The 19434-nt window shown below is 35.3% G+C and overlaps 1 protein-coding gene across 8 annotated transcripts in view; it reads right to left on the bottom strand.

Moving 5' to 3' along the window:
• Positions 1-19434, bottom strand: part of LINGO2 (leucine rich repeat and Ig domain containing 2) — a 1236800-nt gene that overhangs the window by 703218 nt on the left and 514148 nt on the right. The window lies entirely within an intron of this gene.

Below are 19434 nucleotides of genomic sequence, written 5' to 3'. Positions count from 1 at the left end.
TGGACATAATGCTTTGCAACATACTTTATTTCCTACTAGCTCCTTATTGCAGAAAATGACATATTTTATTCCTGAATTTGTACTTGGATGTACTTACTATAAAGACTGTAGAGTGTTATAACATCATTAGAAAGAAAATTATACAGACATACTAAAATTTCATCTTAGACTCTCAGTAGGCTGCATTTATGTAAAGGTTACTTTGCCCTTCAGGAATTCAAAAATAACTAGCCTTTCAAGGCTCTGCTTGCTTCCACTAACATCACAATAAACCAATCCTTCCATGGAGTTTGGGATTATGCCATACATTAACTTGATATATTCTCCATTTAACTTTTATTATTACTTCAGCCTGTGTCACCTTCTACTGACAATAATTCTGTATGAAGTTATTTCTTTCTTTCTTTTTTACTGCTTATATAGCTTGTGGTTAATCAACCACAGCAGAGTATTTAAATAAAATGAGGCCAAGATGTAGAAACATGTACTCTAAACAGAGGCCTTCACAATAATGGAAACACAGATGTGAAATGCCTGAACACAAGGCAAGACAGAGTGAGCAGTATCCTGGATTATGTCTAAAGCACAAAATGATACCCACGAAATTCCATTAGAATGATGACAGTAATTTATAATTCTCAAATATAAAGATGGGAAGACTGGTTTCTCTGTGAAGGCAAGAAAACTTTTCATAAATCCTGTCCAGATGATACTTTGTAAAAACCACAATATATAATCCATTCAACTTATGATTCTACCTCTACTGTTGCTCCAGATCTTTTATGAGGCAGGACAGCATTATTCCATGCTAATTATCTTGACATAAGATTTAAATTAGTAAAACTTAAAACCCTCTGTGTGTGTGTGTGTCAAATAAATAAATAAATCTTTAAAAAAAATAACTTAAAGCCATACCCTCCACATTGCCCATTTGTCTCATTGCTCTAAGAAATGGCCAACGCATTTTCATAAGGTAGACATTGACTTAAGGAGCATTTAGTAAACACCGCATATGGTCCAGAGAATCCTATGAGCCTAATGAAAATCTGAAACATACTATTATTTACATATTAAGTCCAATAATAATAACTAACCCATGAACGAGGCAATTAAATTCTTTTGACAGATAGTTTATAATTATTCTCTAAATTGTTATGTTGTTTGGTTTTGGTTTTCATATACCATCACGCTGTAACAAATTAAAAGAAAACCAATTGTCCTCTTCCTGACAGTACAGTAGAATGATTACATCCTCCAAATCTTTGGTACCCTTAACCCAATGCTATCCACTCCTTAGATCATTCCTCACCTAAAAAATATAAATAAGAACAAAAACACAAATATATGCGTGCATGTATGTGTGCATACACTTATTATATATAAAGAATCTACCAAATTCAACTTCTGTTGGCAGAGTTTCACTATGTGAATGTTTCCCAACTGTCAGGTCCCAGCATAACATAGGAACTGGGAGATAAAGAGACACCGATGCTTGTGGCCAGAGGCAACCAGCCTTGGGGCTTTGGCCACTGCACCCTCTCCCCAGACACTCTGAGGGTGGAGGTTGTCAAAATCTTGGCACACCGCATCTTACTCCACAGCACACCGACACAGACTGTGTCACGTATAGGACAAGCCACATGGTTCTAGCCTTTTGCAACTTGTATGCCTGTCTTTTCTGTCAAAGCAAAGCACACATTACTTTTTGCAGCATATTTAAGACACAGCAATTGGAATTTTTATGCTAAAAAGCACTCCCATGGCAAACGGGAACCTTTGAGAAGGAACATAGACTCCAAATAGTAAAATGGCCAACAGCAGTATGAGTACAAGGAGTAGCCATAGTACTGGCTAGAGTGTCTCAACAAGGTTGCTTTCACTTCAAATTATCTCATTACATCTGAACAATTCTAAGAATCAGATGTTATAGAAAAAACCCTGAGGTTATAGGTGTTCACTAACCTACTGTAGGTAACTCATTCAAGATGTGGCAGAACCTGAAAGTCCACTGCCCCAACCTAAGTGACCATTTAGGGTCATCTGGGGCTCCTAACAATGACGACAATGTTTTTTCCAAAAAAAGAAAAAGAAACCACCACCACACACATAGGTCAAAAAACTCCTATATCACATGACACCATTGAAATCAGTAAAAACCGATTTAAATTCTCTTTTAATTTTCTCCCATTCTGCCTCAATTCCTGCAGAACAGGACGTGGTTAAGAAATTATGAGAGCTGTAAGCTAATCAGTGGATTGGGAATGGGAGGGAAGAGAAAGTTCAGTGTGGGGGAAAAAAAAACCCAACCAACCAATAAACCAAGATCAGGATGTCCTGCAAAATGTGAAACAAACAGAAAAAGAAAACCTAAACTGGAAGGCCAAAGGAAGAGGGCAGATGGGCAGAGCCGCTCCTGTGGCAGCCCTAGGAAGACAGAGTTGAGAGTTTCCTGTTATCTCTGAGTCTGGTCAGTGGGTAACTGGGCATCACGAGCAGTAAAGGCTGAGCCCAGCTGACTGTGGCGGCCATGGCGGAGTGCTGAAGGCTGAAGTGAATTTACTGGGAACACTCCTACTAAGTAGCCAGTTGTATTACAAGTCTGAGAGAGTCACTTGACAGAAAAATTATGAGGAAATAAAGAAAGGGGGAAAAAAAGAAAATTGGAGACCCTCAGAATTGCCCTGAAGTACTAGGGTTGCACCTCTCCAAACAAAACGTACAGAAATCATTCTAAGCTGACATGACTGGAGTTTTCTCGAAGACTCTGCAAACCCATGGGCTATTTTCCCTTTCCTAATCGGAGAGGGTAGATTGGGTTGCTTGTTAGCCTGCCATTCAGAGAACTCAGCTACAATGTTTGCTGATTAGTGCTGGATTTAATCCTCCAAACTCACAAATGTAGTGCTGGTTGCATAGCACTGGGGCTTGCTATCCCCTCCTTCCATCTTCTAGCAATTTCGAGCTCCCCAAGGCAGAATGAAATCCCTCTGTCAGAGAGGTCACCTTTGAGATCTGAGATTTAAATAAAGTTTACTCCACCCTACTAGCCAGAGCCCTGCAGGAAGATCAATACTTTCTCCAATGATTTTGTACATTCTTTGGGCTTCTGTTGTGACTCTGAGGTCTTGTTTTCTGCTGAAATTTCTATTTCATTGACATTTCCACTTCCCTGGTTGTTTTCTTTTCTCTGCTTTTGCCTATTCAATGAGCCCCTTCTGTTTGACTTTAAAAAACAAACACACCAACTGGCATATACATATATTTTATAATAGGAGTTACATTTTCCCTACCCATGGTAGTCACTGGTACTGTATTATTCTCTTAATACTAATCCTTTGGGGAAAGCAAATAATAGCTTTTTAAAAAAATTTTTTTGGAGGGGGCTTACCAGTCTGTTTTGAAGGCTGTACTAATACAGGATGTATTTGGCAATCACAGGTTAGTACAAAAGAGGACCACTCTGACTTGTTCTTTAGCAGTTTTCCCATAATGTCTTGATGAGTCACCTGTGGACATAACTTGCTCACACAGGGTATATTGTTATAGTGCATTTTGAGCAGGGAAAGGCAAGGAGTTTAATAGGCGTAGAGATTGACTCCACCAGAGTAACATGATTAGTAAATGGCAGGACTAGCCTAGAATTGATTGTCTGCTTCCGTCTGAGTCCCAGTGAGACCACTCTGGGAACTTCTGTTGATTGCACCCTGCTCCACCATGCTCACCAGTAATAAAAGTAAGAAAAGAAGGTAAATGTGTTCTGTGGAAGCCACCCACCATGTTCACCAGAGTTCTCAGAGGACTTGATCCAATTCATCAGGTCCCACTCTCTACTCCCTGATGCAAAATTGTCCTGGTAGAGAGATTTAAGGCCACTGAGAATTTATATAACCATATTAATATATGGTATGTTCGTAAAACTTATTTTCCAAAAATTAAAGGGTCTTTACATCATTTTACATCACTCTAAAATTTATAATGGGCTCCTCTCCCATTTGTCTTCAAAGCAAATTCATGTATTATGAGCTTCCAATCCATATTTTTGGATTTATGCCTTTCCACACAGACACATCCATTCAATTCTCCAGCCTCCCCAACCTCTAACAATTCACCATCCCCATACCATATCCAGTCCTTTCTGGTTTATGTGCTTTACTTACAGTGTATTCTTTAACTTCTTTATTTATTTGTATGAAAAGTCCAGTCTTCCAAGGCTACCTGATCCATACAAAGTCACTTAGCCCTCAGCTTGATTTTTTTAATTTTAATTAAACTTTCTTTGTATTTTATTATCATTTCTCTTACATGATAATATTTTCTGTATATGTTCTTTTTCTTTACAAATCTGTAAGCACAGTAACATGTTTTATCTTTGTATATTTCATCTTCTTCCTCCCAAGGTAGGATAATATTATTTAGGACACAGGTCCTTAATAATAATTTACTGAATTACATTAAGTAAATATATTTCATAGACTATTATTTGTGACTCTTTTTTCATTTATGAAACACCAACCATTGGGTTGGCATTTTCTAAAAGTTCAAAAATCCTACCAAAAATGAATCTTGACACTACTGAAGCCCACATTATTTCAGTTGTTTTGTTTCTTTCCTAGTTTAGGGCTCACAGTGCTTCTGGGACTCAAAGGAATGAACTACCACAGAGATAGAAACAGATCCCTGAATTTCCAGTCTGTATGGATCATGTTATATACTTGGCAATGAACTCTTATTCTCAAATGAGGAGGGGAGAATTCCTTCAAAACCACATCTTGTTGCTTTTTACAGACCTAACAGAATTATAAAACACAAAATGTGTCTGGTTCTTCAGATGATGACTTTGGCTTTTTTTTTTAATCTAATAAAGCATGTTCCTGAAAGTCCAGGAAGAAAAAGGAAAGAAGCATCTACTCAAGCAGATTAAAGGCATCCATTTATGAGGAAAAGAAGATGGAGAAAGAGGAGGAAGAAACAGTTAATTATTTATTTACAAAATCCTTGTGAGACAACAATCATAGTGTTTTAGAATTAGGGGCAAAAGCTTCATAGTGAGAACATCAGATTTGAAGATTGGATTATCAGTGTTAGGATATGTATCACATTTGGGGGGGGGGATGTGCTAATTGAATTGATAATAAGGATATAGTAAAAGTCAAGATAAAACTTGGAAGGATTTTTATATTATCTATATTTTTTAATGAACTTCAAAATTATTTAGATAATTTTAAGAAGGAGTTTAATTCTTTAATACAAACATATTTATTAACCATTCTATTGAAGATGTATTAGCTAGGGCATTACAAATCAATCCCAAATCTCAGTGGCCTACCAAAATGGAAGTTTATTTCTCACTAATGCTACATATCCCATGTGGAAATTCCATGTGGGACTGCTTTACAAATCACTCGGATTTCCAAGCTTATGGAGGCTCCATTATCTTGTGCTAAACCACCTGGAGTAAAAGGCCTCTTCAGTCACCTTAGCAAGAAAGGAAACTCTGGAGGATCTTGCAATTAAATGCTTAGCCTTGGACATGATTCATTCAATCACTTCTTCTCATATCCCCTTGATCCTAACAACCACATGGCCCAACCCAGGAGTAAAGGAATGGAGGGGTGCCTAGGTGGTTCAGTCAGTTAAGCATCTGACTCTTGGTTTCAGCCCAGGTCATGATCTCAGGGTTGTGGGATTGAGCCCTGTGTTGGGCTCTGTGCTCAGTGGGGAGTCTGCCATCTGCCCCTCTCCCCACTAGTGTGCACACATATTCTCTCTCTCAAATAAATAAATAAAATCTTAAAAAAAAAGGTAAAGATGGGGTGCCTGGGTGGCTCAGTCATTAAACATCTGCCTTCGGCTCAGGTCATGATCCCAGGGTCCTGGGATCGAGCCCTGCATCGGGCTCCCTGCTCAGCGGGAAGCCTGCTTCTTCCTCTCCCACTCCCCCTGCTTGTGTTCCCTCTCTAGCTGTGTCTCTCTCTGTCAAATAAATAAATAAAATCTTAAAAAAAAAAAAGTAAGGGAATAGGAGATGTATATTCCTCCCACGTGCCTGGAAAGAGAGGGAAACTGAGATATCCTCCATCACAAGATATAAAAATTCAATCAACCCATAACAACTATTACCATTCTGTGTCTATAATCTGTGTTTTTATGATGTATTTCCCTTTCAAGTGTGTTTGTGCTGCCAGGAGGAGATACGATAATGAGAAGAAAAGATCAACACAAGAATATCAACACAACACAAATAAGAGAGTAAAATGTAAGAGTATCTTTATCTTCATGCCTTCTCAATGTATGTGAGAACTCCAGTTCACCCGATATACACTGTCTGGCATTGTTTCTGGCTCATCTGTGTTCTGAATGGTTGGTTCCCCCTTCTGATCCATAAGAGTACATGATATGATCATTTGTTTAAGATTTTGAATGTCACTCTTTTCTAAGTATCTTAGAGAAGCCTCTAAATATGGAGGTGTTGAGTATTACATTAATAAAATCAACATATTATAAACATCATTATAACAAAAAATAAAGGCAATCAATCCATGGAAATCAAAAGTGTTATGTCAACGAACATTGCCACTATACTCTGTAAGTTTATCAGTTTCTCATGCCAAAATTAAATACTAAAAATAACTTAAGTATTTTGCTAAATGGATATGTACATAATGGTTCCTCTTTATAGCTGTATACTTTATTTACTTGGTAACCAGGAAAGACTTTTTCCAGAGCATGTTCAAAAACTGCATTTACAAAGACTACTTTTAAGCAAGTGAGCAAGTGGGGAGAAATGATGTCAAATATATTTGCTTAGGACAAGAGAAAAAGTTTGAACTAACCAGATTATCTGTGCAAAAATGCATAGGTCATCCAAATCATTCCCCCAAAGCCCTTTTATTTTCTAAGAAAGCAAGCAAAAGCAGTTCATGTTTAATTAAGGTATAGCATATCTAGCATATTCATTTTAGAATTCAACTTTGAAATTGACATTGTAGAGTTATATCATTGCCCCTGGTGAAATAGTTGAATGTAGGGTATTTATTTTCATTTTACCAGACATTTACAGTATGATATGATAGAAAGTGAACTGGATTGATTGGGTATCTGGAGACCTAAATTTTGCCTCATCTTTATCCCTTAATAGTAAATAAGCTGACTTTTTTCAAGCTTCAGTTTCTTCAGCTTGGGGAAAAGGGGAATGTTTTCTATGTTCCCCTCTAACTCCAGCCTTTCTTGCCTGGGGAATTCACATTCAGATAGAGGTGTACAAATATTTCATAGCTCTTCGGGAAGCAATCCTCTTCATGGCAATAGTGTCCAATAATAGTACCACCTCTGGAGACAGATGGCCTGGATTTGACTCACAGCTTTGTCATTATTTTGCTCTCTAATCAGTAAAATAGGGATAATAATGGTATCCACTTCATAAGATGTTAGGAAGATTAAATGAATTAATACTTGTAAATGCATCTAGAATGTTGAAATATAGCAAGCACATAATTATCATTAGTTAATGTTATCATTAGGCATTTTTTTGTTTTGTGAATATACTATCAATACTGATCCAACTTACTGAGTTACTATTAGGGGAACATTCGGAGTAGTCTATAAACTCCATCCATAAGATGCTTAAGATAATTTGGAAAGCCAAAATGTATGAATAATTAGAGGAGAGTACATCCCGTTTTTAACAAGTGAGTAGTAACCAGAATGCCTAGGGACAATAGCCAAAGCTTTGAGAGGCAGGAAAAGGATTTAATATTAGCTGTGAAAATGTATCAAAATAGGAAACATTGCATTGGTTTCTAGCAGTTGGTGGAACAGATCCTGACTGACTCTCATGCTGAAGACAACCTAATATATTAAAACACAAAATGAAACGTTTTTTAAATCCATTAATGATCTGGCAAGAAATTTTAAAGAATTTATGCTAAAGCAAGTGGGTTAAAGTTCAATGAATAGTAATAGGACAATATTCCCATAGTCTCAATGCATCAAACTGATTACAAAGGAAAAAAACAAAACAAAACAGGATTTCAAAGTCATCTTACTAATCCCAAATAAAACTATAGTAATTATATGCTAGAGAAACCAGCAGTCACCAACTTAACCAAATGATTAAAATTAACACCACCAGTATGAGAAAAGTCAACACCATGGGCTCCCTTGTGTGGTGCAATGAGAATATTACCTTTGTAATATTCCTCCCAAAATGCATAACTGAATCTAACCATGAGGAAATATCAGACATCCAAATCAAGAGGCAATCTACAGAAAAACTGGCTGTACTCTTCTGAAATGCCAATGAAAGACAAAGACTGAGAGTAAAGGACACTAAAAAGACATGTGATCTTATACTTACTATTGCTATAAATGAAATCACTGGGACAAGGAGCAAAATTTGAATAATGTCTGTTCTGCTTTAAAGATATGTCCACAAATCTTTGATGTTCTCCTAGCCTAATTCCTCTCTCCTTGAGTAGTGGCTATACTCAGACTCACTTTTAACAAAATAGCATGTGGTAGAAATAGAAGGATGCCACTTGTAAGATTGGAAAGGCATCATGGCTTCCTACTGCTCTCTAAGATTGCTCACTCTGAGGAAGTTAGCCACCGTATCGTGAGGATATCAAGCAACTCTACGGTGAGGTCCACATAGTGAGGAACATAGGTGCATGTGTATTTTTTGGAAATGGATTGCCAAGCCCAAGCGAGCCTTTAAATGACTGCTGCTTGGCGACAACCGCATAGATACTCTGATCCAAACCCATCCAACTAAGTCACTCCTGATGCCTGACCCATAAGTGTTTTGGTTTAGGTTTGGTTTGGTTTATATTCAATTTGTTTAATTGTGGTATTATATACATAACATAAAATTACCATTTAAACCATTCTAAGTGTACAGTTCAATGGTATTAAGTACGTTCACATTTTTGTGCTGCCATCACTACCATCTACCGAAATGTTTTCATCTGCAAAACTGAAACTGTACCCATTAAGCAATAACTTCCCATTTCCCCCACCCCAAGCCCCCAACAATCACCATTTTATTTTGTCTCTATGAATCTGACTATTCTTTAATAAGTGGAATCAGATGTCCTTTTATGTCTGGTTTATTTTACTTGGCATAATGTCTTTAAAATTCATCCATGCTGTAATATATGTCAGAATTTCCTTTTATTCTAAGGTTGAATAATATCCCATTGTATGTACATACTGCATTTTGTTTATTAGCTCATCTGTTGATGGAGACTTGGGTTGCTTCTACTATGGCTATTGTGAATAATGCTGCTATGAACATGGTTGTACAAATATCATCATTAGTCCTTGCTTTCAATTATGCTAATAGTATTCTTTGATACACAAAAGATTTTAATTTTTATGTAGTCAACTTACTATTTTTAATTTGTTAGCTATGCTTTTGGTGTCATATCCAACAAATCACTGGCAAATCCAATGTTGTGAAGTTTTTATGTTTTCTTTAAGAGTTTTACAGTTTTAGCTCTTATGTTTAGGTCTTTAGTCCATATGAATTTTTTTTTTTTTTTTTGCATATGGTGTAAGATCAGAATCCCACCACATTCTTTTGCATACAGATATCCAGTTTTCCAAACATCATTAGTTGAAAAGTGTGTCTTTTCCCCAGTGAATGGTCAGGGCACTCTTGTCAAAAAGCATTAGACCATATATGTGTGGGTCTCTTTCTAGACTCTCTATTCTAGTCTATTGGTCCACATGTCTACTTTATACCAATACCACACTGTTTTGATTGTTGTAGCATTATAATAAATTTTGAAATTAGGAAGAATGAGACTTTCAATTTTTTTTTCAAGACTATTTTGACTATTCATGGTCCCTTGGGATTCCACATTAATTTTAGGATATATTTTTCTATTTTTGCAAAAAACATTTTTGTTATCTTGATAGGTATTTCACAGAAATTGTAAACTTATAGTACTGATATCTAAATAATATAACATTGTATGGTGACTAACATAACATAATAAAATAAAATTTAAAAAAATAAATAACATAAACATAGAATGTCTGTCCATTTATTTGTATATAACTTAATCTCTTTCAGCAATATCTTCTAGTTTTCAGTGTACAAGTCCTTTGTCAGTCCTTTGACTGAGTATTTTATTCTTTTTGATGATATTGTAAATGAAATTGCTTTTTAACTTCCTTTTCTGATTGTTCATTGTCAGTGTATAGAAATGCAACCAATTTTTGAATGTTGATTGTATCCTGCAACTTTGCTGAATTTATTTATTAGCTCTAACAGGTGTGTGTATGTGTTCATAATCTTTAGAACTCTTTACATATAAGATCATGTAATCTGTAAACAAATATAATTTTACTCTTATTTTTCCAATTTGACTATTTTTACTTATTTTTCTCACCTAATTGCACTGGCTAGGATGTACAGTATAATGCTGAATAGAAGTGGAAAAGTGGTCATCCTTGTCTTGTTCCTGATGTTAAAGGAAAAGCTTTCAGTTGTTCATCATTGTAGGATGTTAACATGGGTTTTTCATTTTGGCCTTTATTATACTAAGGTAGTTTCCTTCTATTTCCAGTTTATTGAATGTTTTTATCATGGAAGAGTATTTAATTTTGTCAAATTTCTGTGTCAATTGAGATGATCATGTATTTTTTTTTCCTTCATTTTGTTAATGTATTATGTTGATTGATTTTAGTATGTTGAACCATCCTTGCATTCCAGAAATAAATCCTACTTGGTCATGGTGTACAATCCTGTAATCATACTATTTGAATTCAGTTTGCTGGTATTTTCTTGAGAGCTCTGCAACAATATCCATGAGAGATATTGGTCTATAGTTTTCTTTTTCTGCAGTGCCTTTGACTTTGATATTTAGATAATTCTGGCTTTATAAAATGAATTTGGAAGTTTCTTCCTCTTTAACTTTTTGGGAGAGTTTGGGAAGGATTAGTGTTAGTTCCTTCTTAAATGTTTGCTGGAATTCACCTGTAAAGCCATCTAGTCCTGGACTTTTTTTTTTTTCCTTGGGGTGAGGGTTTGATTAATGATTCAATCCTTTTAGGTCTATTCAGATTTTAAAAAATTTCTTTATGATTTAGTCTTGGTAGGTTGTGTGCTTCTAATTTGTCTATTTCATCAAGTTTGTGCAATTTCCTGTCATACAATTTTCATGGTACTCTCGTATAGTCCTTTCCATTTCTGTAAAATAGTAATAATGCCCCTTCATTCATTTCTGAATTTAGTTATTTACATCTTCTCTCCTTTTTTCTTAGTATAGCTTAAAGTTTGTCAATTTTCTTGATCTTTCCAAAGAACCCATTCTTGGTTTTGTTCATTTTCTCTATTTTGCTTATATTTGCTCTAATCTTTATTATTTCCTTCCTTTTGCTAGCTTTGGGTTTCTTTGTTCTTCTTTTTCTTGTTCTTTAAGGTGTAAAGTTAGATTACTGATTTGAGATATTTCTTCTTTCTTAAAGCCAGTATTTATAGCTATAAAATTCACTTTTAGCACAGTTTTCATTGTGTTCAGTAAGTTCTGGTCTGCTGTGTTTTAATTTTCATTTGTTTCAGGATATTTTCTAATTTCCCAGGTGATTTCTTTTTTGACCCATTTGTTGTTTAAGAGAATTTTGTTTAATTTCCACATATTTGTGGGTTTTCTAGTTTTCATTCTGCTATTGATATCTAGCTTCATTCCATTGGGATTGGGAAAGATACTTTGTATGATTTTAATATTTAAAAATTTATCAAGTTTGTTTTGTGACCTAACATATGATCTATCATGGAGAATGTCCCATGTGAAAAATATATATTTTGCTAATGTTGGGTGAAGTGTTCTGTACATTTATATTAAATCCAATTGGACTATAGTGTTATTCAAGTCCTCTGTTTCCTTACTGATCTTTCTCTTTTTTTATCCATTATTGAAAGTAGGGTATTCAAGTCTCCTACAATTATTAGAGAGTTCTCTATTTCTCACTTCAATTCTGTCAATGTTTGCTTCATATATTTAGGAGCTCTGATGTTGGCTACACATTACCTTTATAATTATTATAACTTCTTGGTGAATTGAACTTTTTATAATTATATAATGTCCTTCCTTGTCTCTCTTAACAATTTTTACTTAAAGTCTATTTTGTCTGATACATCATCTATTTTGTCTACTCCTTTTTGGTTACTATTCCATTGGACTATCTTTGACTTTTAATCTATGAATATCCTCATATCTAAAGTGCATTTATTGTACACAACATTATAGTTGGAGGATCCTGTTTTATTTTGTTTTGTTTTTATCCAATTTGCCAATATATGTCTTTTGACTGAGGACTTCACTCCACAGATCTGTTGTTTCTAGCCACTACATTTTGGAGTAATCACAGCAATGGATAAAAACCACAATTCCTATAGGGGCACCTGGGTGGCTCAGTCAGTTAAGTGTCTGCCTTTGGCTCAGGTCATGATCCCAGGGTCCTGAGATTAAGCCCCCCATCGGGCTCCCTGCTCAGAGGGGAGCCTGCTTCTTCCTCCCCCTCGGCCTGCCATTCCCCCTGCTTGTGCTCTCTCTGTATCAAATAAATAAATAAAATCCTAAAAAAAAACCCCACAATTCCTGTATATTAATTACTAATATCAAATCTATATTAATATCCTGATTTTTAGAATTATACTATGGTTATGAATATTGTTATTGTTTTTAGAAAAAATATAAAGAAGTATTTCATGATTCAGAGGTATTGTGACTCAAGTTATCCTTAAATGTTTCAGAAAGAGAGAGATGACAAAGGAAATGTGGTAAAATGATAACAGCTGGAAAATCTGGATGAAGGTACATGAAAATCCTTATTACTATTCTTGGGACCTTGCTGTATGTCTAAAATTATGTCACAACTTAAACCAATTAAAGAAAACCGAATTCAGAAACCAAAAATTAGGAACACATTAGAACCCAAAATATGAATAGAGCATGAAAGCTCACTTTTACCTTCTGGATCCCAGAAGGAAAGGAAAAAGAAAAATGAGTAAAGGTAATATATAGATAAATAATAACTGAAAATTTTCCAGAATTGATGGAAGACACCAATATAAAAATTAAATAACCTAAGATCAAAATAAAATAAGATAAAATAAATATGAAAAACTTGATACCTGGACATACCACAGTAAAACTACAAAAGCAACAGAGACAAAGAAAAAATAATAAATGCTGTGGAGAGGAAAGATTGATCATCTTCACGAAAAGCAATTAGGTGGACAACTGACTTCCGAACAGCAACAATGTAGACTAGAAGGCCAGTATAATAATAGACAGAATGTGCTAAAGCAAAATAACTATCAACCTAGAATCATATATTCCACAAGATGTCTTTCAGTGATGAGGAAAAAATAAAGACATTTACGGACAAAGAAAAACTAAGCATTTACTACCAATAGATAATTACTAAATGATATCTTAGATGTAGTTCTTCAGGCAAAAGAAAAAGATCTCAGATGGAAAAATCTCAGATACAAGAAGGAATGGTAAGCAAACACAGTGAGCAATATTCTTATTTATCTATATGAAACAAAAATAAAATTGTCATTTGGGTTAAATATTGCAATAGAAGTAAAATGCATGAAAATTGCTATAAAATTAAAGGAAGCTGATTGTAGTTGTTAATCCAAGCTCTTATATTGTTTAGAAGGAGAGTGAAGATTGAACTTCACACTTTAGTGAGTTTTCCTGCATATAATTACATTTTTAAGATAATCATTAAAGACTAGAAAAGAGAATATCAGTATTAAACTAATAGAGGGAAAGATAAATGAGAATAACTAATCAATTCAAAATAATTAGGAAATAGATCAAGAGACACAAGAATGAGTAGACAAATAACAAATTTAAAATAATATTGAAGATTTAAAGAAAATATATTAGCATTGTAATCAATGTAAATAGATTAGATACTTTAACTAAAATACAAAATTTGAAACGGTAGCTAACTCTGGTAATAGGCAGTATTGATTCCATTTATGTAAAATTAAAAAAATAAGATATGTACCTATAACAAATATACAATGGTAGAAATAGGTCTCAAAACTATAATGAAAAGCAAAAGGATGATAAACAAAATTCAGAAGATAGGTTATTTCCGAGGAGACAAGGAAAGAGACTGGATTAAAGAAGAATATATGGGTTACTTCAAGATATGTTAATGTTTTTCTTACACTGAATGGTGTGCAAAATGGTATGCATTTTGTAGTCTAATTTACAATTCATACATATTTTAAATATTTTCCCATATCTCTATTCAATAAAACCAATTAAAAAAAGAAACATCTGAAATAAAAGGTTTTTTTCAAGATTTTATTCATTCATTTGAGAAAGAAAGAGAGAGAGAGAAAATAGGAGCAGGGCAGAGGGAGAAGCAGACTCCCCGCCGAGCAGGGAGCCCAATGCAGGGCTCAATCTCAGGACCCTGACATCATGACCTGAGCTGAAAGCAGATGCTTAACGCACTGAGTCACCCAGGTGCCCCTAAAATAAAAGATTTTGAATGGATGTGGAATATATTGTACTACCGTCGTGATGCTAAGTTGTGGTGTCAAATTGAGAAGTACTGTTTTTAATTGGAGAACCAGCCTGATTAGATAACAGTGTAAAAACTAAACCTAGGTCAGGTCTATAGGACATTAAACTCTGTCAGGTAGTTAAATGTGATACACTGTAAAATTGTCACTCCCTTTGTAGTGTTACTTCATAGCTACTCTTGTCCAGAGGTAGAATCTATTTGTCCACTCCTTGTATCTAGGTGGCCTTGTGACTTCCTTTGGTCAACAGATTATGGTAAAAGCAACATTGAGCCAATTCTAAGCATTGGCTTCAATGCTTCCATTCTTTGTCTTGAAACTGACATCTGCTGTGTAAATTTGCTCAAGCTAATCAATTGTATGATAGAGATATACGGCCCAGTCACTCTCGGTGCTTCAGTCACAAAATTGCAAAATAAGTGAGTCAGAGGACTAAGTTATGCTGCTTCATGGAAAATATGCCATCCTCATAAGTGTGTTGATGACTTTGTTAAAAATACCTTCCGCCATCCCTGTCACTCCTGGCCTATTCACAGCTGACCTCATACGCATGAGCAAGCTCAGCTGAAATCAGTCAAACCTAGGATCACCAAAACTGCCCATTGACCCGGAAACCTGTGAAAAATAATCAAATGATTGTTGTGTTAAGCAAGTAAGTTTTGGAGTAGTTTATTACTCAGCAAAAAAAGTCAGTCATGCAATCATTAAAGTACATAGTAATCATAAGTAAATTTGATGCTAAAATTCTACAAACACCATATCTTTCCTTCCTATGTTTCTTTGAAAGTATTCATAAAACATGTTCACATGGTTCTAATTTTGTAAGTCCATGAAATACTTAGTATCCATGAATATTCCTATTGTGTATTAAATGTCCTTATTTTGGAATGTTTGAGTCAAGAAAGTCTTCAAAGATGACACAATCTGAAAAGATAGATTTTCAATTTGCTTTTTTAAAAAAGTAAATGGGATAAAATAGAAAACTCAAGGGAAAAAAACACAGGTATGAAACTGGAATATGCTTATCTCCCCTCCCTTAATTTATGTCACTGTGAAAACCCTGTGGTACTGTGGAGCCACAGTATTCATGAGAACAAGAGAACGGGGTGGCAGAAGGTATTTTTAACAAAGTCATCAAGGCACTCATGAGGATGGCATAGTTTCCATGAACAAGCAGCGTAACTTAGTCCTCTGCTCTAACACCACACAGAGCATAATGGAAATGGCACTTTCATAATACTGATGCTCCCAAAGGGAGCTTGACGGTGAACCAGGAAAAGATCAGAGGCTCTGACAGCTGATCGGTGAATTAATTAGGTGCTGCACTTTTTTAATGCTATTGTAAATCACATGTGCAGCATGAATTCAGAGTCATAAAAAGATTCCAAGGATGCAAGTGTCACACAACAGTAGGGCAAAATGTAATCAGAGTCCAGAGGGAGACCCAATGCAAATAGGTTTACCAGAGACCTGCTGAGATTAATCTAACTTATCTCCCTTTCTGAAGGGAAAATTTAGATGGGGTGACAAAATTGTTTAGGCTGCAAGCAAAAGAAATTGATGCCTTTATCACTTCCTCTCCAGTTTTCTAGATACAGACTTAACTTAATATTTATAAACTTTTTAGCCATCTCTGAAATTATTCCTCCTCATGTAACCTATCAAGTGACAGGATATTTTGAAGAGAGATCACAGAAAGGACTATTTTCCACTCTTCAATGACTGGGTCATTGTTACTGCTGCTTAGAGGTTCTCAAAAATTCTGTTGCAGGCCTTAGTTGCTAAGTATATCTTGTTATATAACATATTGTATTTATCAATTGTCCCATCCTGGGCATGTTATTAATCCCCTCAGCTCTAGTTTCTTCATCAGCAGAAAGGGTATAATAAAATTCATTTCATAGAGCTATTATGGAAATTAAATAAATATTGTAAAATGCTTAAAACAGTGCCTGGCTCATGCATGACAAGTGCTATAAAGTTGTTGCATAAATGTTGATACAAAAATGATGTTATCATATTTCCACTGAGATCCATCACCATTGAAACTATTGATAACTCAGTAGACAAAACTTCTGATTTCTAACATTCTGAGTCAAAATGGGTCTTTCTCAGAAAAATAAGCCTTCACATAGTTGAGTACAAAAATACTAATAGAGCTTTATGTATACAGGATAGAAGTGTGGAGGTTCTCAGATTTACCATTTTTTCCTATTATTTTCTGTAACCTAGGAAGATGAGGAGCTAAACATAGGACAGGGATTATATCTGTCAGATTGAAAAAAAAAGGAACCAAAATTCATTTCAAGCCTCCTTTCTGGGGACAAACAGATCACACTGCAGGCATGTTGAGCTGCAGTTGTATTTTGATTAGCTATCCCTCATGCCTGTGGGAATGGCATGCAGCAAATGCCAAGCCAATTCAATGTACATATTAATAACATTTTAACCTCTTCCGATAAAACAGTGATCACTGTAAATACATATGGGCATAGAAAGAACACATAAAACATTTTAAAAGGTTATTCTTCATTTTAGTTCCTTTCCCTTCCCCTTTTTGCTGATAACTGTTGAGTCATGAAATGATCAACTACCATATGCATGGAATGCATGAGGACCAGGATAGGGTTGAGAGAAGCACAAAAAGTGGACCAGGATCCCTGGGAGAATCAATCTGAAATTATATCTGAACTGGTAAGCGTAAGAATGCCTGAGGTATTTAAGCCCCTTATTCAGAGTAATGAGACTGTGATATTCATTGATGCAAACAGGCAGTCAATAGGGAATATGAGATATTTGGTAAATAGGAATAAGAAATTAAATATTTATATTGAGAGAGTGTATTGCATCCTTTTTTGTTCCTAAAAGGACTTGGGATAGCTAACTAAGTTGTTTTGGTGTGAGATCAAAATAAATGAGGAAAAATTTTAAAACCAAACAGATAAAATAATGCCAGGGATAAGGTTAGTACCTACTTGAAATCAAGTAGCTTATGTCTGGGGGAATCCAGATCTGTTGGACTCCTTTCTCAAAAAACAGTACTGCTTTTTGTGTCACTCCTAAGGGAGCTACCTGCAAGGAACAGTGGTAAAGGAGGGCAAAGTTCCTCTTTTTTATTAATAGTCTTTGGGACCTAACTGTCAATATGGAGAACTATGGTCACCTTGGCTGGAACTAAGACCTGGGTTAGAAATCTGAGAGATCTCTGCTACATGACTTCAAATTTAAGCCCAAATCATACATTTTACATTGATCAGATTGAATGTTTTCAAGGAAAATAATAGGTCAGAGGGAGCTACCTAGGGGGTAAGCCCTGGGTCAGCTTACCATTGGAAATCAGATAAAAAGGAGAAGAGTGTGTTAGTAAGAAAGATGGTGGAGCTCCTCCATGTAGAAGAGCTTTAGCCTTCCAGTTTGAAAGGAAGAGAAGACAGACTGGTTCCTATGGGCATAAATATTCATTGGATGACTAGCCCACAACATCCTGGAATCTCTCCAATCAGAGGATTATTTCCTCTTCCTGGGAATTCAATCTTCCTCCTCTCTGAAAGCTCTTCCTGCAGAAATATCTTATCAGGTGGCTCTTCTTATCACTCAGGTCCCTACTTAAAATGTCACCTCCATTGTTAAAGCCTTTCCTAACAACACAATTCCAAGTAGATCCTCAGGCTCTCAACTTGTTTCAGCACTTCTTATTAATGAATGTTTTCTTTTACATATTTTTATTGTTAATGGACTCTATACCCCACACCACCCATTTAGAACATAAGTTCAATGACAATAAGGATCTCATCTGTATCATTTACTCATATACATGTGAGTAATAAATGAACATAATAGGCCCTTCATAAATGTTTATTGAATGGATGCATGAACAAATATGTGTTTTGATAGGTCAAGAAAGGTGGTTGAAAAAGAACTACTTTTGGGAAATCTCTATTTTAGTACTGATTATAGATAACCTTTGCCAAGAATGGGTATTAATATATTAAGGGTTATCTTTTTTCAATCTTCACAACACTGTCATAATATAAACCCTGAAAAGAAAAATGGGGTCGCAACTTGATCAAATCTACCCCAGAGCCAAATAAGAGATGAGATCCATGCCTCGACTGATCCCATAGCAGCTATGCTTCACTACCATATATGCCATTGGATCCTGTTTACTTGCCAGATATGTGCGACAGATTTGATTTTGAGCTTCCTAGAACCCCACAGACACCTACAAATAAATCTATTACATGGTCTACTGGAACCACAGTTAAAAATAATTTTCCAGGAGAAGCCCTGTATTTGGAGTGCTTAGACTGGAAGTATGTCCCATGATCTTCCTAATGGAGAAACTTCATAAAGGATGAAGAAAACCACACAATGAATGACATTACTACCATAAATGGAAGCATGAGTTTCTAGCATCCATAACACAAATCAGTGTAAGTCGATTGCATTGATTCAAGCTGTGGTTCAGTGAAAGCATTTCTACAGAGTAAATACAAAGATCTTAACAGCCTCATTTAATCCATTGATAAAATTTAAGCTATACTGATGAATGAAAAGGATTCATGTCATTTGGGCAATCTTCCCTCAATATTATTTCTTGCCACTACTTTGCTGATTGATATTGGTTGGCAGAAATTATGATGCATATATTGTATGGTGAGTAACAGACCACAGACATTGGGCATTACTAATTAAGGACATATCCATGGGTTTTAAAACATGCATAATTTTGGCATCTTCTCAGGAGCCAAGACACCTAACCAGAACACTTACCTGAACCGGCTAACATTATACCTATACAGACAAGTACAAAAGGGAGTATCTATAGCCAACATCTAGACTTCCTCAGAAAACAACAACAACAACAA

Source organism: Phoca vitulina, unplaced genomic scaffold, assembly GCF_004348235.1.
Source record: "Phoca vitulina isolate PV1807 unplaced genomic scaffold, GSC_HSeal_1.0 scaffold75, whole genome shotgun sequence".
In the NCBI taxonomy this organism is placed as follows: Eukaryota; Metazoa; Chordata; class Mammalia; order Carnivora; family Phocidae; genus Phoca; species Phoca vitulina.
This window is presented reverse-complemented; position numbering and strand designations above follow the sequence as displayed.